This window comes from Gnatocerus cornutus, unplaced genomic scaffold (assembly GCF_029298725.1).
Source record: "Gnatocerus cornutus isolate USDA-ARS CGAHR unplaced genomic scaffold, icGnaCorn1.1 ctg00000321.1, whole genome shotgun sequence".
Classification (NCBI taxonomy): Eukaryota; Metazoa; Arthropoda; class Insecta; order Coleoptera; family Tenebrionidae; genus Gnatocerus; species Gnatocerus cornutus.
Genome location: NW_028275640.1, coordinates 3,152 through 14,056, shown reverse-complemented (window position 1 = coordinate 14,056; position 10,905 = coordinate 3,152). Strand labels below are relative to the sequence as shown.

The 10,905-nt window shown below is 45.2% G+C and overlaps 1 non-coding gene across 1 annotated transcript; it reads right to left on the bottom strand.

Annotated features, from left to right (window-relative positions):
- Positions 1 to 5,178: 5,178 nt before the first annotated feature.
- LOC148165428 (5S ribosomal RNA) lies at positions 5,179 to 5,298 on the bottom strand. Its single transcript, XR_015771482.1, has one exon. It is a non-coding gene; the product is annotated as a 5S ribosomal RNA (ribosomal RNA).
- Positions 5,299 to 10,905: the final 5,607 nt, after the last annotated feature.

Here is a 10,905-nt window from a genome sequence, read left to right as displayed (position 1 = left end):
AAAATCAACTCCTACGAAAGGCGAAGGTTTTATCTTCGTTCTTGAAAAAATTCGACCTTCTCGGACGTCATCTTCGACCGTTTGTGAATTTTTTTCCTACACTCTGCAGGTTCGTCGGTCGTCGCTCCGATCCGTGCTGCGTCTCTTTGCGAGGCGATTTTCGAAAAGATCGCACGTACTTTTCGACCGATTCGTTCGTGAAACTTGTAGAGGATGCTTCCAAGTTTGTCTGGTCGAAAGCGGAACTTTCCTGTTATTCGTGGAAAACGCGTAACGTCGGCGTCGAACTTGGATGTCATCTCCTTGTTTCGGAGGGTCTTTGTTCGAGTCGACGTTCGATCGGTCCTTGTTCGCTTTTGGAGGTCGGCTGGTCGTCCGGGAAAACTTGAGGTTATTCAGGAGGCCATCGCCGACCGAATCGCTCATGTTCCCGCACCCGGAGGCGGTGATCTTCGCGTAAAGAGAACGATGCCATCACGCGAAAGCTGTATTCGAGGCCCACTGAATTTTCTAACTCGACGAGAAGGCTCTCGTTTAGTCCGCGGTCCGCGCGTTTTCGAACGCGCCAACACTTTGACTTTGGCGCCCAATTCGTTCTGTAAAGTTCATTCGTTCTTTCACCGAAGAATAAGCCTACCTATAATAAAAAGAAAAAAACGCGCGCGCGATAGACGAAAATATGGCCGACGTAGAAAATCAAGCAGCTTCGACGGTCGCCGGTGCCACTTCCGGCTCCTCACCGGTGAAGAAGGAGAAGAAGCCCAAAAATCCGAGAAGCAAACCTTCTCATCCGCCCACTTCGGAGATGGTCACCAACGCCATCAAAGGCTTGAAGGAACGCGGCGGTTCTTCGTTGCAGGCGATCAAGAAATATGTCGCGGCCAACTACAAAGTCGACGCGGAAAAATTTGCGCCTTTCATCAAGAAGTACCTTAAGGGCGCCGTCGCATCCGGTTCGTTGGTCCAAACCAAAGGAAAAGGAGCTTCCGGTTCGTTCAAGTTGGCTTCTGCCGTCACCGGTGCAGCTAAGGCTCCGTCCGCCACGAAAAAGAGATCTGCCGCTGCGACCGCGTCGTCATCGGCGAAATCCAAGAAGACGGGCGTTGCTAAACGTTCCGTCGCGTCAGCGCCGACGTCCGCCGAAAAAGGATCCGCCTCAAAAGCCGGTAAGAAGGCCGCCCCCGCCGCTTCGGCCAAGTCTAAGAAAACTGCCGCCGAAAAGAAGAGCGTCGCCGTATCGAAGGCTAGAAAGGCTGCGTCCGCTCCCGAAAAGAAAGCCAGCGCCGCCTCCAGATCGCCCGTCAAACCCAAGACGCCATCGAAAGCGAAGAAATCCAACAAGGCCGGTCCAACCAAGAAACCGAAAGCGCCGAAACCGAAAACGGCCAAAGCCGTCACCGCCAAAGCGAAAAAAACCGCTTCACCCAAGAGAAAGAAGTGAAAAGTCGACGACGATGATTTAATTTTTTCAACGACGACGACGTCCTGGTGGTTTCGGGAACGTGCTCCGATCGTATATATCGACGTAGGGGCACCATCGATACAAATAAATGGCCCTTTTCAGGGCCACAATTATTTTCAAGAAACGAACGAAAGATTCGCTTGGACAATGCACATTCTGTTGAGGAGATACATACTTTCATTTGATTTTCTTGTCTATTCATTTGACTGTCGAAACAGTGTTATTACAAAGAATGATAAACTTTATTATATAATAATGTTTCAAATAGTCTCAGTTAAAAGAAAATTTAATGTGAAAGAAAAAAGCAAAAGTTTATCGTTTTATGTAAGTACGAATTTTGTGAATAAATCACATAACCTAACTTTTTTTTTTTTTTTTTTTTTTTCAATCTCAAAAAGTTGCATGCGCGAACGATAAATTTTCAATTCGTTGGAAAATAATTGTGGTTCTGAAAAGAACCGATTTTTTTTTTCTTCTTTTAACACCTTCGAAGATGAAGAATTTGTTAATTCTAGATGGTCGGATCGGATGGATGGATGGATGGATGGAGGAAATTTAAGCCCTCTCGCCACGAATGCGTCTCGCCAATTGGATGTCTTTCGGCATGATGGTGACACGTTTGGCGTGGATGGCGCACAAGTTGGTGTCTTCGAAGAGGCCGACGAGATAAGCCTCGCTGGCTTCTTGAAGTGCCATCACGGCCGAACTTTGGAAACGGAGATCGGTCTTGAAATCTTGGGCGATCTCTCGGACGAGACGTTGGAAAGGCAGCTTGCGGATCAAAAGTTCAGTGCTCTTTTGATAACGACGAATCTCACGAAGGGCGACCGTACCGGGCCTGTAACGGTGAGGTTTCTTGACACCTCCGGTGGCGGGAGCGCTTTTTCTGGCCGCCTTCGTGGCCAACTGTTTTCTAGGTGCCTTGCCACCGGTAGATTTACGAGCCGTCTGTTTAGTTCTCGCCATCTCGGATATCGGATGAATCAAATGAAAAGAATTAACGTAGGTAGTGGCTTGCTTGCTTGCTTCGACCGAACGACCGACCGTACGTACGAACGTTCGAAAGTCAACTGAAAATTTTCGTCGCGCCAACGGCCGTTTTATAAACTCGATGAGTCATACGGCGACGCCATTGGTGGATTCGTTTTTAACGCGAGGTGGAGCTGCCGTAACTTATAAATAGTCCCGCGGAATGAAATTTTGACGTTAGTTCCATAACGAACTTGGTCGAAGCTACGTCGTTTTGTACGAAGAATTTCCTAATTTTATCAAGATGACCGGTCGTGGTAAAGGTGGCAAAGGATTGGGAAAAGGTGGCGCCAAACGTCATCGCAAAGTTCTACGCGATAACATCCAAGGTATAACGAAACCGGCGATCAGAAGATTGGCTCGTCGTGGTGGTGTGAAACGTATTTCCGGTCTCATCTACGAAGAAACCAGAGGTGTGTTGAAGGTCTTCCTCGAGAACGTCATCCGTGACGCCGTAACTTACACCGAACACGCAAAACGTAAGACCGTCACCGCCATGGACGTCGTCTACGCCCTGAAACGTCAAGGTCGTACCCTTTACGGTTTCGGCGGTTAATTTTATCATTTTATGACGTGTATCCGCATCCTCAGAGGAATAACAACAAACCCCCCGCAGGCAAGCAAACAAACAAACAAAAAAAAACGGTTCTTTTCAGAACCACAAAATAAATCAAACGAATTAAATATGTTGCTCAATTGTGTGTTTGTCTTCAAATCGAAATGAAAATCGTACGGAGTGAGTGATCATTTTAATTTGTGATCCAGGCGGCGACTTTGACAATTTTGACAGCAGTTTTAGGTTAGAATGACCATCGTTAAAAGAACGTTTTTGCCACGAAGAGTATATTTGAGGTTATGTCCAATATGGGGTAGAGTTACTCTCCTCAGACGTGACTTGAAACAAAATCTCATAGCAAATAAAACGATTGATTGTAGTATTACGGCTCACCGCTGACGACTGCTGCTGCAAGAAATTATCGAGACGGAGAGCACGTATAGGCGACCGGTGTGTGTGTGTATGTTCTTAACAGATTAATGTGCGAAATGTGAAGAAATTTACGACGAATCGGAATGTTTCTTGAATTAGATAATCAATAAATTATTATAGATAGAGTTGTCGAGTTCGTGCTTTAGTCGGGCATTGAATTTTTCTAAAAATTACGATGAAAAGTCGTAAAAATCATCTTTCTTGGTTGAATGTAATCGAAAATCTTCCGTTCAGTCTACGCTCGTATAATGAATTAATTGATCGGTTTAACTTTAAAATATCTAAAAGACTTTTTAACATGATTCTCATAGGTTGTTGTATTTTGGCGAAAAAATCAATTCGTTCGAGTTGAATTTTTGGCCCTGAGAAGGGCCGATGTGAAGATGGTTTTTATAAAAGTTTTTGTTTTTCGTTCGAGATGACGGCGGCGAAGAATTAAATTTAAGGCTTCTTTTCGGTCTTCTTGGGCAACAACACCGCCTGGATGTTGGGCAAGACACCGCCTTGGGCGATGGTAACGCCGGAAAGGAGCTTGTTTAACTCCTCGTCGTTCCTTATAGCCAATTGAAGATGTCTCGGAATGATACGGGTTTTCTTGTTATCTCTGGCGGCGTTTCCTGCCAATTCGAGAACTTCGGCGGCTAGATATTCCATTACGGCCGCCAAATAAACGGGAGCACCTGCACCCACTCTTTCGGCGTAGTTTCCTTTACGCAGAAGACGATGAATTCTGCCGACGGGAAACTGAAGTCCGGCACGACTGGAACGAGACTTCGCCTTTCCCTTCACTTTACCTCCTTTTCCTCTTCCGGACATGTTGTTATACGATATAAACAGCAAAACACCTACTGCGACTGACACGAAGCGCACTGACAAACGTACGGCTTGAAATAAATGCCGAACGCGGCGAAGGCTAGAAATTTATATGGTCGGTACAGCGCCATCTCGTTAGGGCAATGGTCGAACGACGAACTAAGGCGGAGCGCCTGTTTGTCGCTCGCTCGTTATAAATAGAGGGATTTTAGGTGTGCGGCGTTTTAGATCGAGTATACTCGTCGTAACGTGCACGTCGTGTCTGTCTCGTTTTCTGTTTTTAAACGTTTTTTTAACTCGACGACTAGAAGAGAATGCCACCCAAGACCAGCGGTAAGGCGGCCAAGAAGGCCGGAAAAGCTCAAAAGAACATCTCGAAGAGCGACAAGAAAAAGAAGCGCAGGAGGAAGGAGAGTTACGCCATCTACATTTACAAGGTGTTGAAGCAGGTCCATCCCGATACCGGTATCTCCAGCAAGGCTATGTCTATCATGAACAGTTTCGTGAACGACATCTTCGAACGTATAGCTGCTGAAGCCAGTCGCCTCGCTCATTACAACAAACGTTCGACCATAACCAGCAGGGAGATCCAGACGGCGGTGCGTCTTCTTTTGCCCGGTGAATTGGCGAAGCACGCCGTTTCTGAAGGAACCAAGGCCGTCACCAAATACACCAGTTCAAAATAAATCCTCCTCGAGCAGCTTGGAAGTTGGTTGGAAAAAAAAGAAAAAAAATCGGTTCTTTTCAGAACCACAAATTCAACTCGAACGAATTAAAAATTTTCGTCTTCATACTATATAAGTTCCTGAGAGAAAATATAAATAGTGAAAAATATATTTAAAAAAAGTTTGACATCAGAAATGTTAATAAAAAAAGAAAAGAGTAGAGACAACGGCACGCGGTGTTCCCAAGCGGTCACCCATCCAAGTACTGACCGCGCCCGACGTTGCTTGACTTCGGTGATCGGACGAGAACCGGTAGTTTTCAACGTGGTATGGTCGTTGCCTGGTAAAATTTTCCAAGATGGTACGTTGACGATTTTTTGTGATTGTTCGATCGTTTGGATGTGACATTTTTCGATGGTACACATGTCAGAAAATGTACAAGATTTAAAAGAAGAAAAAAAAAAAATTTTTTTTTGCGAGTCGTTTTTTAGTTTTTTTTTTGCGACAAAATGACGAAAAAAAAAAACTCGTATGAGGCGTTAAATTAAATTGTTCGTTTGACGATCTCAACGAGTCACTTGCGATTAACGTAATTTAAAATTTGAGAACTTACTTACTCACTTGCTTGCTTAGATGGAAATAGCACCCACTTGAAGTAAACGCCGACACGGACCGGAGATGAATAAACTCCGAACGGACGGGGTTAATTCATGAACTGACCGTAGTACGGTCGAAGGTTCGCCGCCGCCGCTACCTGCTTTCTTTCTTAGAACTGATAACAGAGTTGGTTTCTTTGTCTGTTCATTCATCGAAATTCCCACCACTCTGGCCGGGCCGGGCGGGGTGGGTGTGTGTTGTTTCATGATTTGTTCTCTTCTCGATTTATTCTTTTTCCGACGTCGTTCGATTCATAGAGATGTTTTCGTCGAAAGTGTGGTCGCGTTTACATTGCATTAAAATTTAATTTGTTCCAGTGCGACGATGAAACAAGAAAAAAGTTTCAAGTAAGTACGCACGCACGCACACCTACATATTTCATTTTTTAAATCTTTCGACGTTCGTAGTTTCTGCTCGAAATGTCGACTAATAGTAGGGAATGTTTTGTTGATTTGTTTGTTTTTCGTTTTTGAGAAGAACAAATGAAAATTTCGTTGGATTTCTGTCGACCGACGACCGACTGAAAATCCGCCGACATCGACGTAGTTTTATTTAGAGTGTCTGAAAAATGCAAACAATGCAAGATTTCCGTATTTTTGTTGGTTTGTGGTGTTTGGGGAGTTTTTTTTATGATTATAAAATGGTTTCGTCGAGAAAAATTGCTTCTTTCGCAATGAATTGGCAAGAAAAATTAAAAAACTCGTCCGTTCCCGTCGCTGGATGTTCGACGGTGGTCCGTCTGATTTTCCCTTTATTTTCGTAAAATTGACGAGAATTTCGCCGTCAAAACTGTTTTCGGTGATGTTTCGATGATGGGATTTCGTCGTGTGAGGTAATTTTTGAGGAAAAAATGTCGATTTTGCGAAAAAAGTCGTTCGAAAAGTCCGTTCGTCGTACAAATTCGTTTCTCATGGTCGAGTCCGAAATTGACATCGTTTTTTTTCCGACCTGTTCGTCAAGATCGTTTTCAAAAATCAACTCCTACGAAAGGCGAAGGTTTTATCTTCGTTCTTGAAAAAATTCGACCTTCTCGGACGTCATCTTCGACCGTTTGTGAATTTTTTTCCTACACTCTGCAGGTTCGTCGGTCGTCGCTCCGATCCGTGCTGCGTCTCTTTGCGAGGCGATTTTCGAAAAGATCGCACGTACTTTTCGACCGATTCGTTCGTGAAACTTGTAGAGGATGCTTCCAAGTTTGTCTGGTCGAAAGCGGAACTTTCCTGTTATTCGTGGAAAACGCGTAACGTCGGCGTCGAACTTGGATGTCATCTCCTTGTTTCGGAGGGTCTTTGTTCGAGTCGACGTTCGATCGGTCCTTGTTCGCTTTTGGAGGTCGGCTGGTCGTCCGGGAAAACTTGAGGTTATTCAGGAGGCCATCGCCGACCGAATCGCTCATGTTCCCGCACCCGGAGGCGGTGATCTTCGCGTAAAGAGAACGATGCCATCACGCGAAAGCTGTATTCGAGGCCCACTGAATTTTCTAACTCGACGAGAAGGCTCTCGTTTAGTCCGCGGTCCGCGCGTTTTCGAACGCGCCAACACTTTGACTTTGGCGCCCAATTCGTTCTGTAAAGTTCATTCGTTCTTTCACCGAAGAATAAGCCTACCTATAATAAAAAGAAAAAAACGCGCGCGCGATAGACGAAAATATGGCCGACGTAGAAAATCAAGCAGCTTCGACGGTCGCCGGTGCCACTTCCGGCTCCTCACCGGTGAAGAAGGAGAAGAAGCCCAAAAATCCGAGAAGCAAACCTTCTCATCCGCCCACTTCGGAGATGGTCACCAACGCCATCAAAGGCTTGAAGGAACGCGGCGGTTCTTCGTTGCAGGCGATCAAGAAATATGTCGCGGCCAACTACAAAGTCGACGCGGAAAAATTTGCGCCTTTCATCAAGAAGTACCTTAAGGGCGCCGTCGCATCCGGTTCGTTGGTCCAAACCAAAGGAAAAGGAGCTTCCGGTTCGTTCAAGTTGGCTTCTGCCGTCACCGGTGCAGCTAAGGCTCCGTCCGCCACGAAAAAGAGATCTGCCGCTGCGACCGCGTCGTCATCGGCGAAATCCAAGAAGACGGGCGTTGCTAAACGTTCCGTCGCGTCAGCGCCGACGTCCGCCGAAAAAGGATCCGCCTCAAAAGCCGGTAAGAAGGCCGCCCCCGCCGCTTCGGCCAAGTCTAAGAAAACTGCCGCCGAAAAGAAGAGCGTCGCCGTATCGAAGGCTAGAAAGGCTGCGTCCGCTCCCGAAAAGAAAGCCAGCGCCGCCTCCAGATCGCCCGTCAAACCCAAGACGCCATCGAAAGCGAAGAAATCCAACAAGGCCGGTCCAACCAAGAAACCGAAAGCGCCGAAACCGAAAACGGCCAAAGCCGTCACCGTCAAAGCGAAAAAAACCGCTTCACCCAAGAGAAAGAAGTGAAAAGTCGACGACGATGATTTAATTTTTTCAACGACGACGACGTCCTGGTGGTTTCGGGAACGTGCTCCGATCGTATATATCGACGTAGGGGCACCATCGATACAAATAAATGGCCCTTTTCAGGGCCACAATTATTTTCAAGAAACGAACGAAAGATTCGCTTGGACAATGCACATTCTGTTGAGGAGATACATACTTTCATTTGATTTTCTTGTCTATTCATTTGACTGTCGAAACAGTGTTATTACAAAGAATGATAAACTTTATTATATAATAATGTTTCAAATAGTCTCAGTTAAAAGAAAATTTAATGTGAAAGAAAAAAGCAAAAGTTTATCGTTTTATGTAAGTACGAATTTTGTGAATAAATCACATAACCAAACTTTTTTTTTTTTTTTTTTTTTTTTTCAATCTCAAAAAGTTGCATGCGCGAACGATAAATTTTCAATTCGTTGGAAAATAATTGTGGTTCTGAAAAGAACCGATTTTTTTTTTCTTCTTTTAACACCTTCGAAGATGAAGAATTTGTTAATTCTAGATGGTCGGATCGGATGGATGGATGGATGGATGGAGGAAATTTAAGCCCTCTCGCCACGAATGCGTCTCGCCAATTGGATGTCTTTCGGCATGATGGTGACACGTTTGGCGTGGATGGCGCACAAGTTGGTGTCTTCGAAGAGGCCGACGAGATAAGCCTCGCTGGCTTCTTGAAGTGCCATCACGGCCGAACTTTGGAAACGGAGATCGGTCTTGAAATCTTGGGCGATCTCTCGGACGAGACGTTGGAAAGGCAGCTTGCGGATCAAAAGTTCAGTGCTCTTTTGATAACGACGAATCTCACGAAGGGCGACCGTACCGGGCCTGTAACGGTGAGGTTTCTTGACACCTCCGGTGGCGGGAGCGCTTTTTCTGGCCGCCTTCGTGGCCAACTGTTTTCTAGGTGCCTTGCCACCGGTAGATTTACGAGCCGTCTGTTTAGTTCTCGCCATCTCGGATATCGGATGAATCAAATGAAAAGAATTAACGTAGGTAGTGGCTTGCTTGCTTGCTTCGACCGAACGACCGACCGTACGTACGAACGTTCGAAAGTCAACTGAAAATTTTCGTCGCGCCAACGGCCGTTTTATAAACTCGATGAGTCATACGGCGACGCCATTGGTGGATTCGTTTTTAACGCGAGGTGGAGCTGCCGTAACTTATAAATAGTCCCGCGGAATGAAATTTTGACGTTAGTTCCATAACGAACTTGGTCGAAGCTACGTCGTTTTGTACGAAGAATTTCCTAATTTTATCAAGATGACCGGTCGTGGTAAAGGTGGCAAAGGATTGGGAAAAGGTGGCGCCAAACGTCATCGCAAAGTTCTACGCGATAACATCCAAGGTATAACGAAACCGGCGATCAGAAGATTGGCTCGTCGTGGTGGTGTGAAACGTATTTCCGGTCTCATCTACGAAGAAACCAGAGGTGTGTTGAAGGTCTTCCTCGAGAACGTCATCCGTGACGCCGTAACTTACACCGAACACGCAAAACGTAAGACCGTCACCGCCATGGACGTCGTCTACGCCCTGAAACGTCAAGGTCGTACCCTTTACGGTTTCGGCGGTTAATTTTATCATTTTATGACGTGTATCCGCATCCTCAGAGGAATAACAACAAACCCCCCGCAGGCAAGCAAACAAACAAACAAAAAAAAACGGTTCTTTTCAGAACCACAAAATAAATCAAACGAATTAAATATGTTGCTCAATTGTGTGTTTGTCTTCAAATCGAAATGAAAATCGTACGGAGTGAGTGATCATTTTAATTTGTGATCCAGGCGGCGACTTTGACAATTTTGACAGCAGTTTTAGGTTAGAATGACCATCGTTAAAAGAACGTTTTTGCCACGAAGAGTATATTTGAGGTTATGTCCAATATGGGGTAGAGTTACTCTCCTCAGACGTGACTTGAAACAAAATCTCATAGCAAATAAAACGATTGATTGTAGTATTACGGCTCACCGCTGACGACTGCTGCTGCAAGAAATTATCGAGACGGAGAGCACGTATAGGCGACCGGTGTGTGTGTGTATGTTCTTAACAGATTAATGTGCGAAATGTGAAGAAATTTACGACGAATCGGAATGTTTCTTGAATTAGATAATCAATAAATTATTATAGATAGAGTTGTCGAGTTCGTGCTTTAGTCGGGCATTGAATTTTTCTAAAAATTACGATGAAAAGTCGTAAAAATCATCTTTCTTGGTTGAATGTAATCGAAAATCTTCCGTTCAGTCTACGCTCGTATAATGAATTAATTGATCGGTTTAACTTTAAAATATCTAAAAGACTTTTTAACATGATTCTCATAGGTTGTTGTATTTTGGCGAAAAAATCAATTCGTTCGAGTTGAATTTTTGGCCCTGAGAAGGGCCGATGTGAAGATGGTTTTTATAAAAGTTTTTGTTTTTCGTTCGAGATGACGGCGGCGAAGAATTAAATTTAAGGCTTCTTTTCGGTCTTCTTGGGCAACAACACCGCCTGGATGTTGGGCAAGACACCGCCTTGGGCGATGGTAACGCCGGAAAGGAGCTTGTTTAACTCCTCGTCGTTCCTTATAGCCAATTGAAGATGTCTCGGAATGATACGGGTTTTCTTGTTATCTCTGGCGGCGTTTCCTGCCAATTCGAGAACTTCGGCGGCTAGATATTCCATTACGGCCGCCAAATAAACGGGAGCACCTGCACCCACTCTTTCGGCGTAGTTTCCTTTACGCAGAAGACGATGAATTCTGCCGACGGGAAACTGAAGTCCGGCACGACTGGAACGAGACTTCGCCTTTCCCTTCACTTTACCTCCTTTTCCTCTTCCGGACATGTTGTTATACGATATAAACAGCAA